A 20,337-nucleotide genomic window follows, 5' to 3' on the forward strand; every position below is an offset into this window, starting at 1 on the left:
CACCAGGGGGCGATGCTCTGCCCCTCTGGGGGGGGGGTCGCTTTGTCACGACCAGAGCCACTCCAGCGCCTGGGGCAGAGGCCAAGGAGCCATCCCCAGTGCACGGGCCATCTTTGCTCCAATGGAGCCTTGGCTGCGGGAGGGGAAGAGAGAGACAGAGAGGAAGGAGGGGGCGGGGGTGGAGAAGCAAATGGACGCTTCTCCTGTGTGCCCTGGCCGGGAATCGAACCCGGGTCCCCTGCACGCCAGGCCGACGCTCTACCGCTGAGCCAACCGGCCAGGGCGAGAGTTTAAAGCATTTTCAACAAAATTTAATATGTGTTTGATAACCTACTACATGCCAGGGTAATTTAAAGCTTACCAAAGATAGAAAATTGATCAAGTTTATAAAGAATCCAACTGATACTAAGCGTCTGAAATAAAGTCATTTTTCTAAACTTAAAATAAAATCAGTTAACTAGCTACCCCATGTTTCTTACTTGAGTTTCAAAATGTTACATTCAGTAATACCAAAATGTTTATGTATGTAAAATACAATACATATTTTTATGTCTATAAGATATAGGTATATATTTTTAGACTCTTACATAATTATTTTAAAAGTACTTTATTGAATCAGAAAATGTACTTTTTTAAACAAATCCATACCTGAATTCACATGTTAGACAATAATGGCTAGGGCTTCATAGTTAAATAATGCACAGGTTTTGAACATTAGCTGGAGTTGCACAGTGAGCACATAGTTAACTGTGATGCCTCTGAAGGGGGTCTTGAGGAACAGTGTCTTGCCTCAAAGCATCTGCTGTCTTCTGACCCCATTTACTATTACTCTCATTGAATAAAAATAGCACTCACAATTTGAAAACTACGTTTAAACAACACAAATGTTACGACAGAGCCGAGAAGTGTTAGAAGACCTTTCTACCTGCCGCAACATGCCTGGGAAAAGGCAAAATTGAATCGTGAAGCTAGGAAATGACTAAGAATTTTGTATGACTTCAGTAAGATGGGCCCTCCCTGGACTGCAATGAAGACTCTTTCCTGCCCAGTGAACAGTGGGACCTGTTGTAACCAACTATGGGGGGACTTAAATTTCATCCTGCTTTCTCCAAGGTGCAAACTTCAATCCTTAATCGGCACAGCCGCAGTGAACTTCTTCCCAGCACATAAAACACATTATTTGCTCCTGTCAGGGAAGTATTTGGCAAAGTTGCTCACTTTTGTGTTTCCTTATCTGTCAAGTAAAAAAATTCATTTGTATTTGCAATTACAGTGGTGGTTTTGTTTTTTCATACAACAAAACTTTAAAGTGGAAGTTACAACAACTGTAGTTGGCCCTAGCATGTTGTTTTCATACCTATTTTTCCCTCAAAAACATGGTGTACTACTTGTTACAATTTGCTATTTTCCAGCACAAAATAACCTCCCTTTTACTTCTATTAGCCTATCCTTTGAAAATGTCAAATAAAAAAAGAGAAGTTATGGGAGAGCCTTAAATTCTGCTCCCAAATCCTGAATGCATGAGAAGAAAGAAAATTGTAATAAAATAAGGCTACTAAACTTTCGGAGAGTCGATAAGGAATACTTTCACACGGAAAAGAATAATGATGACACTAAATTATAATGGAAAGTTTTTAATATAGTGCAAATTATCATTAGAGTGGTATTGGAATGTTAAATGTCTTTATCCAAAATTAGAAAATATTTAAATAGAAAGCACTGGAACTTCGTTTCCTCTAGTTCTTTCCCAGCTTCCAACTCCCATTCTTTGACTCCTCCACCCCACTTGCTTGAATTCTACATGTGTTAACATCCTGAGCAAATGTCTTCTCCTCTCTGCTGTGTTGTTTCCTGATCAGCCTTGGAATTCTGGCTTAACCAATTATCCCGTCATCTCAGTTCTCAAAGTATGTCATACTCACTTCTAATGCAGCATGGGTCGTGTTTACCCTAGTTAATTACATACACGTCTGCTGTTCTGAAGAAGCCTGTGTTTTGTAGAAGCACAGGCTCTGTCTGCCTTATCTTTAGATCCCTCAGAGCACCTGACGTCACTCTCGGTAAGCATTACCTTGGTGATCATTAAATCTGCTTCCATCATGTGGTCTTTTATTAGGAGACAGTACATGAGGCAGTGGATTTCCTTATGCCCTGCAGTTCCACTGGGGCTGTCCTGCCTGTCTCACATATTACTGCGTGTAACATGGATGTGTGTTTACAAGTCTAAAATTCAAAAGTACCGTAATTTACAGGCATCAATGGTGTGTCAATTAAATAACTCAGCATTTCATTAATAAATGACATGTACCCAGCAAAATTCTGTTATATAAATAATATTTGAAGAGAAATATAAATAAAATCATAATTTAAAAACTGGTATTTTTCTTAGTTTAAAAAATATTAACAGAAACCAGGCCACAAAGAAAGCATTTGAATAGATAAATAAGTTAATGAATAATTGGACAATTAGGCCTCATATGTACTATACTGTTTTTCCTTACTGATGTAATTTCCCATGATATAAATTTTAATTTCTGTCCAATGTGGTTTAAAATAGTTTTAATTATTCATATATATAGTTAAGTACAATACGTTTGATCAGAGAAGAAAAAGGAAAATGATCTAAAAACAGACTATAAATATTCTCTATGAATTTACAGTGTGACACAGGGGACACATGGTGAATTTTGGATTTTGATATATCTAGGTTAAAATCTTAGCTCACTCACTTAACAGTTGGCAATCTTGGTAAAAGCATCTGAACCTTCAAAGTACAGATTATATCTAACTTATTGTCAAGATGAAATAAAACAAAGGGTGTAAAGTTGTAGGGACAGTGACTATAACACTAAAGGCACTTGACTAATTTAGCTCTTTTGGCTATTATTGATATATCTTTCTCTGTCAAATTCTTGATTTGGGGCTTAAGTATCCCTTGTCCCAGGAATGAGTGATCAAGAATTTACCAGAGCTAATGAATCCTAGCTAGGCTTGAAGGTGCCTTATATTTTGGCCAAGTCATGGAGGTAACCAAGCTTATGCAATGGCTAGGAGAGATAGATACAAAAACGAAATAAAATCAACCTTGATGAGAAGCAAAGTAGGCAAGAGGAGTGAGTGGCGACCTACTTTTTTTTCTTCCCTGTATTAGCCAGAAACCAAGCAGCTCAGTGTTTAGTTACTCACACAGACTCATAACCTTTCAGAGCTGAAAAAAAAAAGTCTAGTAAAACTGGCTTTCCTAATAGGGAAACTAAGGCTTAAGGGAAAAATAACTTATCTGAGGTTCCATAGCTAGTGGGAAGCAGACCTGGGATAGGAACCCAGCTTTCCTGACATTTGTTTCAATACTTTTGTTCTCCTCACTTGCTCAGAGGAAGGAGATGATATCAACTAGGACACCAAACTTCAAACCTGTGATCAGCTATCTAGTACTGCAGAAATCTTCCAAAGATAAATATCACCAAATACTCAGGAAATGTATACTTTCTATTTCTAGATGGGGGGGGGGGGGTTACTATCTTCCTTCTCATTCCCATCTCCTTTCTTACAGTGTTTGGGGCTTGGGGCTTGTATGACTCTCAAAAACTCTTACTGTCCCTTTGGCCAAATGTCTGTATATGATCTGAGCCGGGGGCTGCTCTGTGTTTACTTCTCATGGGTCCCCTTGGGTCACGCTTAGCCTTTCAAGGCCAGGAGGCAGTCCGAGCAGAAGGCAGCCATGTCCATCATTACACTGACCTCCACATATGGTGCAAGCCTAGACATTAGTCATAACCATTAAGAACAATAGCCACCAACATCTTATAAGTACCTACTATGCAATTAGCGATATGCTGAGTGATTTACACATACAGGGGGTCCTTGGGTTACGACAGTTTCGACATATGACATTTCAAGTTTATGACACTCGCTCCCATAAAAACTTAAAAAAATTAAGACGTGAGTGTTTCAGCATACGCCGGTAGCATCGTACTTACAGACTACATGGGCAAACTAGTTTGGCTGTGTGCAACAGCAGAACACGCAGTAAGGCACCATGTGAGTGAAAGAGTTGGCGTCCCCCAGTACACTTACCTATGCCCTTTGGGGCTATTTAAAGTGCAAGTGTTCCATTTGTGTTGCTTTGCTGGGGACTTCTTGGCCCTTATAATGGCTCCTAAATGAAAGTCAGAGTCTTCAAATAGTAGTGCTACGAAGAAGAGAAAAGCCATCATGATGGATGTCACAGAGCTGCTGGCATCACATGGAGAGGAGCTGCCTGCTGGGGCCCTCATTCAGCTGGAGAAGCTGCTGACTAAAGAGGAAGAGATAGAAACCCCAGAACCCAAGAGATTTACTACCAAGGGTCTGGTAGAAGGCTTTCCTGTGGTAGAGGACGGGTTGGCAAAATTTCAGGCTGAGGACCCCAACGATGACAGATTCAATAAGGTCTGCAGAGCTCTTGTGGATGCCTTGCAATGCTACAGGCAGATTTTGGAAGAGAAGAAGTCATCAACCTTCCAGACTAGCCTGGAACAATTCTCTAAGAAGGTAGAGGCCTGCAACAGTTCCTATACCTTCTACCTCAGCTGCTTCTTGAGATGAAACACCTATAATACAGGTAGGATCATCTCCAGCATCTCCTGCATGTTCCTTAGGCAATCCTGATTCCCCTGACCCAGTGTCTCCAGCACCTTCTGCAGGTTCTCCTGCCTCCCCAGCTTCCTCCTCTCAATAGGTCACTCTCCCACCCTTCAGTGCCCCTTCCAGTGTGCAAGCCAACCACAGGAATAAAGTTAAGGAATTTTTTTACACTCATTTTGGTCACTTTTTCTGTTACTGCAGTACACTTACATCCTTTTCCTTTTCTGTGGCTTAGTTGTGTTTTTATGTTCTAGATTATGATTTTACAACTGTGTTAGGATAGGTAAGTGACTTAATAGGTTGGGTATGTTTTGACTTATACCAAAATTCAGGTTATGTCACTGTTGTAGGAACAGAACTGTGTTGTAACCCGAGGACCCCCTGTATTCACTCCTTTCATCTCCATATAACCTGTAGGGTCGGACTTATTCTTCTCATTTTATAGATTTGTAGATGAGAAAGCTTATGTCATGTGATATACCTACAGTTATGCAATTAAGTGGCAGATTTTGGTTTCAAACCCAGATTCCATGTTCTTAATAGTTATGACAGTACCTTTCTCTCTTGGTAGAGAGATCAAAGAATGTTGTCACCAGGTAAAGTTCTTTATAGCAAATTCACTCTATTCACTAAAAGCTACATATTCCATCAGGAAGTTCAATTGTGCATCAATAAAGACGTTATGTTCTTCTGTATGAAAGACAATATGTAGAGGCAGAGGAAAGACTTAAATTCCTCCTAAAAGTTAGAGTTAGCCCCTGGCAATCACTGATGCTTTGGATCACTATACATTAGCTTTGCCTGTTCTAGAATACAATATCATTTTATATCAATCAAACATTACATAAATTCCTATAGTTTTCATCATTTGCACAATTGTAATAAATGCTATTCCTATCTTAATCTGTCCTACGTAAGAAAGAAATAATAAAGTTCTCAAATTGGTACTAAAGGATTAGAAAATCTGAAAGATAATCTACTGAATAAATTTTGATCCACTAAGAATATTCTTTCTTACAGTAATATTTTCATTAGTATATTAATATTTTACTTTCTAGATAAGTTTCTAAAGTTATGAATCACTTTTTAATGAATAGTAATTTTGAATTCTGAAGCAACGCCTTTTAATTTTGCAATTGCTAACCTGTTCCATAATGTACAGTGACAGAACACTAAGTTGATTTTTTCAGCAGTGGATTTCCTTTGATCTCTACAGATCACCAGGCTGTATTTGTGGAAAGACTAAACCACTCCTAAAATGATTTAAACATCATCTTATGTAAATGTAAAAAATTTCCTAGTCTATTCAATTTCTCTAGTCAGACTTGGGGTTTTCAAATACAGTAACATTGGTTTTAGGTGTCACTACGCATAGGTAACCGGTCCCAGGCAACAAAGATTCCCACCACAGTCTATAAACTCAATTTGTTGACAATGCTGCTTTTTCGATAAAAGGTCCCAGTACATTTTAGTTAAGTCAAAAAAGACCCAAGTTTTAGGCAAGTTCTAACAAACAGGCTTCCTCCCATTTCTTAGTCAAATGAAGAAGATACAGATGTGAAGAAAATATTTGGTTCTCTCTACATCAAGCACAGTGTCCTCGAAGTGTCCAGCCTGGTTTCTCAACACTGAGAGAATGAAGCAGCCGATCAGGCCAGGGAGGGTGCCAGCATGATGAAATGAAAGCATTTCAGAAAAGCACTGCACCACTTGGTAATAAATGACGCCAGGAGTAAAGGAAACACCACAAAGGCTGTCATCTACATCAGGGGTCCCCAATCCCCAGGCCGCGGACCGGTATCGGTCCATGGGCCATTTGGTACCGGTCTGCAGAGAAAGAATAAATAACTCACATTATTTCCGTTTTATTTATATTTGAGTCTGAACAATGTTTTATTTTTAAAAAATGACCAGATTCCCTCTGTTATATCCGTCTAAGACTCACTCTTGACGCTTGACTCAGTCATGTGATACATTTATCCATCCCACCCTAAAGGTCGGTCCGTGAAAATATTTTCTGACATTAAACCAGTCTGTGGCCCAAAAAAGGTTGGGGACCACTGATCAACCTGTCCGTGATGTAGATACAAACTGTAAAACTTCATTACTTTCTCCTTCAGTCTGGATGCCAGTGCTTTAATCAGTATGAATTTAATTCGTTCCTTTGAAATGATATTTCCACCATTCTTGCTCTTCTCTTGTCTACATTCTGTCAAAAATTTTTCTTTGAACTAAGTAGGTTTGCAGAAAATTGATTTTTGGATTCATCACATTCCTTTTCTCTCTCAAATCTCATCTTTGGCCAAGCACCAGAGCTTTGCTTTTATCACCACAGACCAACCAGTAGCTTTCAGCACACCCCACTTCCTGCCTCTCCTCCACTCCACCCTCCTCACTGAGCAGCCATTGAGGCCAGTCCTTCACAGCTCTGAACACCACCCCTCCCCCAGGCTTTGGCTCTTTTCTTCTTTACAACAGTCTCTGCATTAAATCAAAATCCCAGCAACTGGCTTCACAATGACTGCTCAATTAAAAAAAAAAAAAAGGCCCCAGATGGTTGGCTCAGCAGTAGACTGTCAGCCTGTGTGTGGAGGTCCCGGATTCGATTCCTGGTCAGGGCACACAGGAGAAGTGGCCATCTGCTTCTCCACTGCTCCCCTTCCCCTTTTCTCTATCTCTTCCCCTCCTGCAGCCATGGCTCAAATGGTTCAAAGCAAGTTAGCCCTGGGCGCTGAGGATAGCTCCATGGCCTTGCCTCAGGCGCTAAAATAGCTCAGTTGCCGAGCAATGGAGCAGCAGCCTCAAATGGGCAGAGCATCAGGGAGGGGGAAGGGGGTTTGTTGGGTAGATCTCGGCTGGGGTGAATGTGGGAGTCTGTCTCTCTGCCTGCCTCTCACTTATGAAAGAAGGAGAGAGAGAGAGAGAGAGAGAGAGAGAGGAAGGAAGGAAGGGAGGGAGGGAAGGAGGGAGGGAGGGAGGGAGGGAGGGAGGGAGGGAAGGAAGAAAGAGAGAGAAAGAAAGAAAGAAAAAACTTCTCTGGTCTCTTTCCTGCTAATTTCATCCATGTTTTATCTTTTTCTTGTTCTTGTGAATGTCTAAATCATTTAACAAATGATTCTGATAATTTTTTTTTCTTCTTTTAAAAGAATTCAAACTTTCAGCTTTCCCTTGGAGCACTCTAGTCACAGATTTACCATTTTTCATCATTACTTACATTTTAAAAAATCCCATGTCCCCAATGGCATTTATCTAACACTTAGGTTACCATGTAATGATTCTCTCCCACATGGGAAGAACTAAGTAAAAATGCATGAGTCTCCCTCTTATATAACCCCAAACCCCCGTCCTCAGAGGCAACAGCTCTTAATGCCTTGTGGGTATACTTTCAGAAACAGTTGTCCATGTGTTTATCAACTGACGTGTAAATATATCCTTCTCTTCCCTCCCTAAATTAGAGTAGATTATATGTGTTACTCTTTTTTCACTAATACAGTGTGGGGGAAAAGTAGAGTACATTTACAATTGAGAGTACATGAAATACAGAGCTCATTCTTTACATTATTATTGTATTATTTTCCATATGAACAAGTGAAAACTGACTTTTACACATTTCCGTATATTTTCAAGAGCTTTCCATATCAGCACTTACGGAGCCTCTCAATTCTTTTTAGAGGCTGTATAGTATTTCATTGCATGGAACCACAATTTGTTAACCCGTGACTTGTCAATTGACAAGGAGATTGTTCTCTGCCCTTCGCCCTTACAAGGCTGCAGGGTGTATTCTGACCCATGCAGCTTTGCTCATGTGTGCAAGTCTATCTGTAGAATGAAGCCACACTAAAAAATTTCTGGGTTCATTTAAAAGATTTGGGTATTTCCAAATTGTGATTCAAAGAAGTTGTACTAAATTATTCAACAATTGTGAAAGTGCCTCAAAATCACTATCTATAAATATAGCCACAGGAATTTTGCAATCAACCATCCAAGATCTTCATATAAGCCAGCATGCCTAGATATTTTTCTCAACTCTAGCTGGACAAACACTGCTCCTTGTTGAACTATACAAACCCTGACAATAAAATAAAAACCAAGAGCCAGTCTCAATGATTTGGAAGGGTGACTGTTCCCAGGAAGTCCCCAACAGCTGAGGAAAGAGACAGAGAGCTAGCTGCATGAGGCAGTGCCGCGGCCCTGCTCAGCAAAGGAAGTGGCGTCATGTAACCCAGGATGGCCCAGTAGTTGGTGTCAGCACATTCTGGCTACGAAAATGAAAAGACAAAGTGATTTCCTAACTGAAAAAGATGTCCAGATAAAATAATAGGAGGAAAAAAACCCTATGTATTTGAAAAACTAGCTTTTTAAAAATATTTTTCTTTTCAAGACATTCAGAATGTACAGGTATAGCTTAATAGATAATTTTATGGTGTAAAAATGGTGCTGCTTTGTCTAAAAGGATCTAGTGTTTTGGCTGAGGGGCTACCAGCTGAGGGTCAAGTGAACCCAATTAACCCAATTATTCTGTGTGTACCAAGTGGTTTTAGATATACACTACTCCCTTTAGGGCACCACATGGAAAAACCATAAACAGGCTATAAAGGTCACGGCATTAATTTTCCTGTCATTCTCATGCTTTAAATAGGCATCAAAAAACTAAAAAAATCTTGTCCTCTGGGAAAAAAGGCAAATCTGAAACCAATTATTGTAATACTATTAAGTTAAACACGGTGACCCTAGCTAAATTTATTTTTGTATCTTTTGTTAATGAATAAACCTTCCCAAATAAGATTACAGTATTCTCTCACAGAGCAAAACAACTCCCCAGAGTACTAGCAGAACAGAGCAACCACTCAAAAACCGGAATCTTACTCACCTAACCTTGACCAGAATGTTGACTAAGCATATATGGCATCTTTGTTCTGAAGCTGCTGTCTGTTACAAAGTGCGTGCAAACGTCAATGAGTAGACAATTTAGCCAAGAGTCAGGTTTGTTTTCACTTGTTTCCTATTGTCCAATACTTCTCCTATTTTCCCAACTGAGGACTTGCTCAGAAAAACTGCAATTTATTTAACTAAAAGAAATCAAATGGGCCGGGAATATCTAGTAGCTTCTTTTACCGCTTAAGTTTCCAAGCCTCAAACTGCTTTAGGCATTTGGAAGATCATAGTCCAGAGGCAACATCTAAGCTTAAAGGCGTCCAGGTAGCTCAGGCTTCCCCTGCCTCACCAGCACCCAGCCTGGGCACCAGGTGGGAGTGGAGCCACCTTCTGGGTACTTGGGAAGTATATGCTGGGTGGGTCCGCTCGTGTCAGAAAACCAGAATGATACAACAACTGCTGGGCTCTTTCTAAAACCCTCACTCATGCTGAAGAAAAGAGTGCTGAGGACAGCAAAGGATGAGTTGTGGTGGACGGGAAGGACTGCTAGGCAAGGAGAAGGACTACCCACACCTGTGCAGACTAATGAGCACAAGAAAGGTGAACAAGGAGAAGTCACAGAATAAAGAAAAAGGAAGTGCGAGGGAGAAAGGAACAATGGCAACATTTTAAAGGATAAATGGCCTATGAAAAAACAAGTTAAATTCCAGTTTCTCTCAATAGCCCAGTGACAGAACCCCATTTATGAACCAGCTCTTCATTCTCTATATTACACTTGGAAAAGATACTTCCAGGAACTTCTGTCATGCTGATGGTCTCCACAGTCAATAACTATTAACTACTTGTTAAGTGATCTTATGGCTGATCAGTTGAGTTACAAGAGTTTACTAAAATGTAAGTTGAGGTAAATAATTTCATTTTTTCATAGTTTTTCTTTTAATATTTTTAAAAATTTATTTATTTATTCATTTATTTATTTATTTTTCATTTTTCCGAAGCTGGAAACAGGGAGGCAGTCAGACAGACTCCCGCATGTGCCTGACCGGGATCCACCTGGCACGCCCACCAGGGGGCGACGCTCTGCCCCTCTGGGGCGTCCCTCTGTTGCATCCAGAGCCATCCTAGCGTCTGAGGCAGAAGCCACAGAGCCATCCTCAGCGCCCGGGCCATCTTTGCTCCAATGGAGCCTCGGCTGCAGGAGGGGAAGAGAGAGATAGAGAGGAAGGAGAGGGGGAGGGGTGGAGAAGCAGATGGGTGCTTCTCCCGTGTGCCCTGGCTGGGAATCGAACCCGGGACTCCTGCACGCCAGGCTGACGTTCTACCACTGAGTCAACCGGCCAGGGCCTAAAAATTTATTTTTATCTTTTAAAATTTATTAACTTATTGTGTCCCACTAAATATAACACTCACCCCCATGTCTCACATTACACCCCCTTTGATCCCCTCTCCCTACTTCCCTCCCCCCTTCCCTCTGGGATTTGCTGTCCTGTTATCTGTGTCTATGTGTTATGTATATATAGTTTCACTAATCCCTTCAGCTTCTCTGATCCTATCCCCTCATCCTCCTCCCCTCTGACAGCTGTCCCTCTGCTCCCTGTGACCCCGCCTCTGCCTCTATTCCATCCCTCAGTTCACTTTGTTCACTAGATTCCACATACAAGTGAGGTCATATGATATTTGTCTTTCTCTGTCTGGCTTATTTCACTTAGCATAATAATCTGCAGGTCCATCCATGTTGTCGCAAAAGGTAAGATTTCCTTCTTTGTTATGGCCACGTAGTATTCCATTGTGTATATGTACATATATGTACCACAGCTTTTTAATCCACTCGTCCACTGATGGACACGTGGGCTGTTTCCAGATCTTGGCTATTGTAAACAAACCTGCCATAAACATAAGGGTGCATTTCTCCTTTTGATTCAGTGATTTGATATTAGGATATATTCCTAAAAGTGGGATAGTTTGGTCAAAATGCAATTCTATTTTTAATTTTTTGAGGAATCTCCATACTGTTTTCCACAGTGGTTGCACGAGTCTGCATTCCCACCAACACTGCAGGAGGGTTCCCTTTTCTCCACACCCTCTTCAGTATTTATCGTGGGTTGATTTGTTGATGAGCGCCATTCTGACAGGTGTGAGGTGTTATCTCACTGTGGTTTTAATTAGCATTTCTCTGATGATTAGTGATGTTGAACATATTTTCATATGCCTATGGGCTATGTGTATGTCCTCTTTGGAGAAGTGTCCATTCAGTTCTTTTGCCCATTTTTTAATTGGATTGTTTACCTTCCTGATGTTGAGTTTTAGAAATTCTTTATAAATTTTGGTTATTAATCCCTTATCAGACATTGATGAATATGTTCCCCCATTGTGTGAGTTGTCTTTTTACTTTGTTAATGGTGTATTTGCTGTGCAAAAGCTTTTAAGTTTAATATAGTACTATTTGTTTATTTTGTCCTTTATTTCCCTGACCCGTGGAGATAAATCCGTAAAAATATTGCTATGAGAGATATCGGAGAGTTTACTGCTTATGTTTTCTTCAAGATGTTTATGGTTTTGCAACTTACATTTAAATCTTTTATACATTTGAGTTTATTTTTTGTTAATGGTGTAAGTTGGCGGTCTAGTTTCATTTTATGCATGTACCTGTCCAATTTTCCCAACACCATTTGTTAAAGAGACTGTCTTTACTTCACTGTTTGCTATTACATCCTTTGTCAAATATCAATTGACCATAAAGGTGTGGGTTTACTTTTGGGTTCTCTCTGTTCTGTTCCATTGATCTGTTTGCCTGTTCTTATGCCAGTACCAGGCTTTTTATTATTTTATTTTTTATTAAATTTAATGCAGTGACATTGATAAATCAGGGTACATATGTTGAGAGAAAACATCTCCAGATTATTTTGACATTTGATTGTGCTGTATACCCCTCACGCAAAATCAAATTGTCTTCTGTCACCTTCTAACTGGTTTTCTTTGTGCCCCTCCCCTCCCCCAACCCCCTCCCTCTCCTCCCCCCACCCCGTAACCCCCACACTCTTGTCTATGTCTCTGAGTCTCATTTTTATATCCCACCTATCTATGGAATCATATAGTTCTTAGTTTTTTCTCATTTACTTATTTCGCTAAATATAATGTTATCAAGGTCCATCCATGTTGTTGTAAATGATATGATGTCATCATTTCTTATGGCTGAGTAGTATTCCATAGTATATATGTACCAAAGCTTTTCAATCTACTCATCCTCTGATGGACACTTGGGCTGTTTCCAGATCTTCGCTATTGTGAACAATGCTGACACAAACATGGGGGTGCATTTCTCCTTTTGGAGCCGTTCTACGGTGCTCTTGGGGTATATTCCTAAAAGTGGGATAGCTGGGTCAAAAGGCAGTTCGATTTTCAGTTTTTTGAGGAATCTCCATACTGCTTTCCACAGTGGCTGCACCAGTCTGCATTCCCACCAGCAGTGCAGGAGGGTTCCCTTTTCTCCACATCCTCGCCAGCACTTATTCTGTGTTGTTTTGTTGATAAGCTCCATTCTGGCTGGTGTGAGGTGATATCGCATTGTGGTTTTAATTTGCATTTCTCTAAAGATTAGTGATGTTGAACATTTTTTCATATGCCTATTGGCCATCTGTATGTCCTCTTTGAAAAAGTGCTATTCATTTCTTTTTACCATTTTTTGATTGGATTGTTTGTCTTCCTGGTGTTGAGATTTACAAGTTCTTTATAAATTTTGGTTATTAACGTCTTATCAGATGTATTGCCAAACATGTTCTCCCATTGAGTAGTTTGTCTTTTTATTTTGTTCTTATTGTCTTTAGCTGTGAAAAAGCTTTTTAGTTTGATATAGTCCCGTTTATCCTGTCTTTTATTTCACTTCCCCGTGGAGATAAATCAGCAAATATATTGCTCCGATGTCGGAGAGCTTACTGCCTATGTTTTCTTCTAAGATGCTTATGGTTTCACGGCCTACATTTAAGTCTTTTATCCATTTTGAGTTTATTTTTGTGAGTGGCGAAAGCTGGTGATCTAGATTCATTTTTTTGCAGTAGCTGTCCAATTTTCCCAACACCATTTCTTAAAGAGGCTGTCTTTACTCCATTGTATTTCCTTACCTCCTTTGTCAAATATCAGTTGTCCATAGAGCTGTGGGTTTATTTCTGGGTTCTCTGTTCTGTTCCATTGATCAATATGCCTGTTCTTATGCCAGTACCAGGCTGTTTTGAGTACAATGGCCTTGTAGTATAACTTGATATCAGAAAGTGTGATACCTCCCACTTTATTCTTCTTTTTTAAGATTGTTGAGGCTATTCGTGTTCTTTTTTGGTTCCAGATAAATTTTGGAATATGTGATCTATATCTTTGAAGTATGTCATTGGTATTTTAATTGGTATTGTGTTGAATTTATAGATTGCTTTGGGTAACATAGACATTTTAATGATGTTTATCTTCCTAACCATGAGCACGGTATATGCTTCCACTTGTTTGTATCTTCCTTGATTTCTTTTATCAATGCTTTGTAATTTTGCGAGTACAAGTCTTTAGTCTAGTTGGTTAAGTTTACTCCGAGGTACTTTATTTTTTTTATTGTAATAGTGAAGGGGATTTTTTCCTTAATTTCTCTTTCTGACTGTTCATTGTTAGCGTATAAAAATGCCTCTGATTTCTGAGTATTGATTTTATATCCTGTCACTTTGCTGAATTCATTTATCAGGTCCAGTAGTTTTTTTTTTGTTTTTCTTTTTTTTTTTTGTATTTTTCTGAAGCTGGAAACGGGGAGAGACAGTCAGATAGACTCCCGCATGCGCCTGACCGGGATCCACCCAGCACGCCCACCTGGGGGTGACGTTCTGCCCATCAGGGGGTGATGCTCTGCCCCTCTGGGGCGTCGCTCTGTTGGGACCAGAGCCACTCCAGCGCCTGAGGCAGAGGCCAAGGAGCCATCCCCAGCGCCTGGGCCATCTTTGCTCCAATGGAGCCTCGCTGTGGGAGGGGAAAAGAGAGACAGAGAGGAAGGAGAGGGGGAGGGGTGGAGAAGCAAATGGGCGCTTCTCCTGTGTGCCCTGGCCGGGAATTGAACCCGGGACTTCTGAACGCCAGGCCGACGCTCTACCACTGAGCCAACCGGCCAGGGCCCCAGTAGTTTTTTGACTGAGACTTTAGGGTTTTCTATATACAATATCACATCATCTGCAAATAATGATAGTTTTACTTCTTCTTTTCCAACTTGAATGCCTTTTATTTCTTCTTCTTGTCTGATTGCTATGGCTAGAACTCCCCGGACTATGTTAAATAAGAGTGGTGAAAGGGGGCAACCCTGCCTTGTTCCTGATCTTAAGGGGATTGCTTTTAATATTTGCCCATTGAGTATGATGCTGGCTGTGGGTTTCTCATAGATGGCTTTTATCATGTTGAGGTGTGTTCCCTGTATTCCCACTTTGCTGAGAGTTTTGATCATGAATGGGTGTTGGGTTTTATCAAATGCTTTTTTTGTATCTATTGAAATTATCATCTGGTTTTTCTCCTTCTTTTTCTTTATGTGATGAACCACATTGATTGATTTACAAATATTGTACCAGCCTTGCCCCCCCAAGAATAAATCCCACTTGATCATGGTGTATGATTTTTTCCATATATTGTTGGGTCCGGTTTGCTAATATTTTATTGAGGATTTTAGCATCTATATTCATCAGAGATATTGGCCTATAATTTTCTTTCTTTGTGATGTCTTTGCCTGGTTTTGGAATCAGAATTATGCTTGCCCCATAAAAGGAGCTTGGAAGTCTTCCTTCTTCTTAAATTTTTTGAAATAGTTTGAGAAGGATAGCAGTTAGTTCTTCTTTGAATATTTGGTAGAATTCAGTTGTGAAGCCATCAGGCCTCGGACTTTTCTGTGTTGGGAGTTTTTTGATAACTATTTCGACCTCATTTGGTGTAATCGGTCTGTTTAGGTTTTCTGATTCTTCCAGATTGATTTTTGGAAGATTGTATGTTTCAAGGAATTTGTCCATTTCATCTAGGTTGTCTAGTTTTTTGGCATACAGTTCTTTATAGTATTTTCTTACATTCCTTTGTATTTCTGTCGTGTCAGTTGTTATTTCTCCACTCTCATTTCCAATTTTATTTATTTGAGTCCTCTCTCTCTTTTTCTTGGTGAGTCTAGTTAAAGGTTCATCAATCTTGTTTACCTTTTCAAAGAACCAGCTCCTAGTTTTATTGATCCTCTGTATTGTTTCTTTAGCCTCTATGTCATTTATTTCTTCTCTGATCTTTATTATCTCCTTCCTTTTACTACATTTGGGATTTACTTGCTGTTCTTTTTCTAGTTCTTTAGATGCTGGGTTAAGTTGTTTATTTGAGCTTTTTCTAGCTTCTTAATGTGCGCCTGTAGAGCTATGAACTTCCCTCTCTGAACTGCTTTTGCTGTGTCCCATAAATTTTGAGTTGTTGCATGCTCACTGTCATTCGTTACTAGGAATTTTTTAATTTCTTCTTTGATCTCATTCTTAATCCTTTCGTTATTTAACAACCTGCTATTTAGTTTCCATGTGTTTGAGAATTTTTGAGCTTTTCTGTTGTGGTTCATTTCTAGTTTCATGCCATTGTGATCGGAGAAAGTGCTATATGATATGATTTCAATCGTCTTAAATTCGTTGAGACCACTTTTGTGCCCTAACATGTGGTCTATCCTAGAGAATGTACCATGAGCACTTGAAAAGAATGTATATTCTGCTACTTGAGGGTGAAAGGTTCTGAAGATATCTATTAAATCAAATTGATCTAGTGTGTCCTTTAAGTATGATGTTTCTTTGTTAATTTTCTTTCTTGAGGATCTATCTAGTGATGTTAGTGGGGTATTGAAATCCCCTACTATTATAGTGTTGCTGTTGATTTCGCCCTTTAAATCCATCAAAGTCTGCTTTATATATTTAGGTGCTCCTATATTAGGTGCATAGATATTTATAATAGTTATATCTTCCTGTTGGATTACTCCCTTTATCGTCATGTAGTGGCCTTCTTTATCTCTTATTATATCCTTTGTTTTAAAGTCCATTGTGTCTGATATAAGTAATGCTACCCCAGCTTTTTTTTCATTTCCATTTGCATGAAATGTTTTTTTCCATCCTTTTATCTTCAATCTATGTGCATCTTTTGTTTTAAGGTGTGTCTCTTGTAGACAGCATATGTACGGGTCCTGTTTTCTTATCCATGCTGCTACCCTCTGTCCTTTGTTTGGATCATTTAATCCATTTACATTTAAGGTTATTATTGATATGTAGTTGTTTATTGCCATTTTATTCTTTAAAGCTGTATTCCTTGTTTGCTATATTCTTTTCCCACTTTGATCTGTTTACAACAGGCCCCTTAACATTTCCTGCAGCATTAGTTGGGTTGTGATGAATTCCTTGAGTTGCTTTTTGTCTGGGGAGCTTTTTATTTCTCCTTCAATTTTAAACAATAGCCTTGCTGGATAAAGTAGACTTGGTTGTAGGTTCTTGTTCTGCATTACTTTGAATATTTCTTGCCATTCCCTTCTGGCCTCAAGTGTTTCTGTTGAAAAGTCGGATGTCATCCTTATGGGGATTCCTTTGTAGGTGATAGCTTTTTTTTTCTTTTGCAGCTTTTAATATTTTCTCTTTATCGCTTAGCTTTGGTATTTTAATTATGATGTGTCTTGGTGTAGGTTTCTTTGGGTTTCTCTTTAATGGAGTCCTCTGTGCTTCTTGAACTTGTGAGAGTTTCTCCTGCAGTAATTTAGGGTAGTTTTCAGCTATGATATGATTGAACAAAGTCTCTACCCTTGTTCTTTTTCTTCTTCTTCAGGAACACCTATGATGCGGATGTTATTTCTCTTCATGTTGTCACAGAGCTCTCTAAGAGTTTCCTCTTACTTTTTGAGTCTCTTTTCTTTTTTCTTCTCTGCTTTCATGCCTTCATTCCAGTTGTCCTCCAACTCGCTGATTCGATCCTCAGCTCTATCTATCCTGTTTTTAATTCCTTCCATTGTGGTCTTTATTTCTGATATTGTATTTGTCATCTCTGACTGATTCTTTTTTATACTTGTTATTTCTTTATTTAGGTGTTCATAATGACCATCCGTTGTTGTTCTAAGATCCCTAAGCATCCTTACAATCATTATTTTGAACTCCGCATCTGGAAGTTTGATAATTTCCATATCACTCAGTTCATCTCCTGAAGGTTTCATTTGGATTGATCTTTTTTGTTCTCATTGTCTGTGTTTTGTTTGTAGAGTTGGTTGAGTCTAGGCTTGGTGTTGTCTGCCTCCAGTTTTCAGTTGTGTTATTTCTAGGTCTTCTTGGGTTGGTATCAGCTATTTTTTGTAATCCACTTTCGGATTTGGGCAGATTTGAAGTCTTGATTTGTTTGTTTTCTTAACAGGTGATAGTCTTGTTTACTGATCTCAGCAGGGGGCTTCCTTGAAACTGTATCCAGGAATGCGGTGGGTGTAACCTGAGACTCTGAAGGCCTCTTCCACCAACTAATCTCTCTGGGGGCAGGGTGTTTTCTCAGGTTCACTAGGGGGAGTTGTATCTCAGATCTCCATGGAGACCTGAGTTACTGCCCCGCCTCCCCACTTCTTGTTTTTAGCTGTGTCTTGTTGTGCTGATTGGAGCTGGAGAGATGTCTGGAGATCTGTGATCCAGAAGCAATTCAGTACTGTTTTGTGGGGAAGATCAGTCCCTCCCCCAGCTATGGCCACCTCCAGCACGAATGAGTCAGTTTTTTTTAGATCGTCTCCTGCATTCCTTAGCCCCTCACAGTCTAACCCTCTCTCTTTCCTTTCCACTTGGGAGATAAGCTGGTCTTTTCAACACACCTCACTCCCTGGTCGCCAGGCAAGTGGCTGTGAGCAGTATTTTCTGCTCTTTTCCCTGGAGTGAGATCCCCTCTGGGCTCTCAGCCTCACCCTCCCCACCCCCGTTCTGTAAGCAGGGGAGATTCAGGCGCTCTCTACCAGGTTTGTTGTGGCTTCTTCTTTGCTCCTTGGTTTTTGAGGGCTGTTCTTGTAGTCCAGAGTTGGTTTTTCATGCTGATTTTTCCTAAATTGATTTGTATTCCAGTTTGGTGGTGAGAGCTGGGTGTCTGTGTGTCCACCTACTCTGCTGCCATCTTCAGGTACCCCCCAGGCTGTTTTGATTACTATGGCTGTGTAGTATAACTTGATATCAGGAAGTGTGATTCCTCCCGCTTTATTCTCCATTTTGAAGATTGCTGAGGCTATTCATGTTCTTTTTTGGTTCCATATAAATTCTTGGAATATTTGTTCTATATCTTTGAAATATGCCATTGGCATTTTAATAGGAATTGTATTGAATTTATAGATTGCTTTGGGTAATATAGACATTTTAATGATGTTTACTCTTCCTATCCATGAACACAGTATATGCTTCCACTTGTTTGCAACTCCTTGATTTCTTTTTTCAATGTCTTATAATTTTCCACGTACAAGTCTTTTACCTCCTTGGTTAAATTTACTCCTAAGTACTTTATTTCTTGCAATCGTGGAGGGGATTGTTTCCTTAATTTCTCTTTCAGAGAGTTTATTGTTAGTGTATAAAATGCCACTGATTTCTGAATATTAATTTTATATCCTGCCACCTTGCCAAATTCATTTATCAAGTCTAGTAGTTTTTTGACTGAGACTTTAGGGTTTTCTATGTACAGTATCATGTCATCAGCAAATAATGATAGTTTTATTTCTTCTTTTCCAATTTGGATGCCTTTTAATTCTTCTTCTTGTCTGATTGCTGTGGCTAGGACTTTCAGAACTATGTTGAATAAGAGTGGTGAAAGGGGGCACCCCTGCCTTGTTCTGATATTAAGGGGATTGCTTTTAATTTTTGCCCATTTAGTGTGAGGTTGGCTGTCAATTTGATATAAAAGGCCTTTATTATGTTGAGGTATGTTCCCTGTATTGCCACTTTGCTGCTAGTTGTGATCATAAATGGTGCTGAATTTTTTTTTTTTTTTTTTTTTGGTGCTGGATTTTATCAAATGCTTTTTCTGCATCTATTGATATAATCACTAGATTTTTATCCTTCCTTTTGTTTATGTGATGAATTACATTGATTGATTTGCCAATATTGTACCAGCCTTGCCTCCTGGGAATAAATCCCACTTGATCGTGATGTATGATTTTTTTAATGTACTGTTAGATCCGATTTGCTAATATTTTGTTGAGAATTTCAACATCTATGTTCATCAGGGAAATTGGCCTATAGTTTTATTTTTTTGTAGTGTCTTTACCTGGTTTTGGAATGAGGATCATGCTTGCCTCATAAAAGGACCTTGGAAGTCTTCCTTCCTCTTGAATTTTTTGAAATAGCTTAAGAAGGATAGGTGTTAGTTCTTCTTTAAATATTTGGTAAAATTTGCCTGTGAAGCCATCCAGTCCAGGATTTTTGTTGGGAGTTTTTAAATAACTGTTCCAATTTCATGTATTGTAATCAGTCTGTTTAGATTTTCTAATTCTTCCAGATTGAATTTTGGAAGATTGTTTGTTTCTAGGAATTGATTCATTTCACCTAGGTTGTCCAATTTTTTGGCATATAGATCCTCATAGTATTTTCTTACAATTATTTGTATTTCTGCAGTGTCAGCTGTTACTTCAATTTCATTTCTAATTTTAAATATTTGAACCCTCTTTTTTCTTGGTGAGTCTGGTTAAAGGTTCATCAATCTTGTTTGCTTTTTCTAAGAACCAGCTCTTGTTTTCATTGATCTTTTGTATTGCTTTTTAGCCCCTTTGTCATTTATTTCCGCTCTTATCTTTATTATTTCCTTCCTTCTACTTCCTCTGGGCTTTATTTG

General features: G+C 39.3%; 1 protein-coding gene across 14 annotated transcripts in view; it reads right to left on the reverse strand.

Annotated features, from left to right (window-relative positions):
• Positions 1-20,337, reverse strand: part of ZNF438 (zinc finger protein 438) — a 239,376-nt gene that overhangs the window by 26,368 nt on the left and 192,671 nt on the right. Inside the window, exon 1 of one of the 14 annotated variants that reach the window (XM_066386894.1) lies at positions 4,078-4,159. The exons of the other annotated variants lie outside the window; for them this stretch is intronic. The gene's annotated coding sequence lies outside the window, so the exon portion shown is untranslated. Of the gene's footprint in view, positions 1-4,077; positions 4,160-20,337 lie in introns of those variants that run through there. 14 annotated transcript variants of the gene reach the window in all.

This window comes from Saccopteryx leptura, chromosome 5 (genome assembly GCF_036850995.1).
Source record: "Saccopteryx leptura isolate mSacLep1 chromosome 5, mSacLep1_pri_phased_curated, whole genome shotgun sequence".
Classification (NCBI taxonomy): Eukaryota; Metazoa; Chordata; class Mammalia; order Chiroptera; family Emballonuridae; genus Saccopteryx; species Saccopteryx leptura.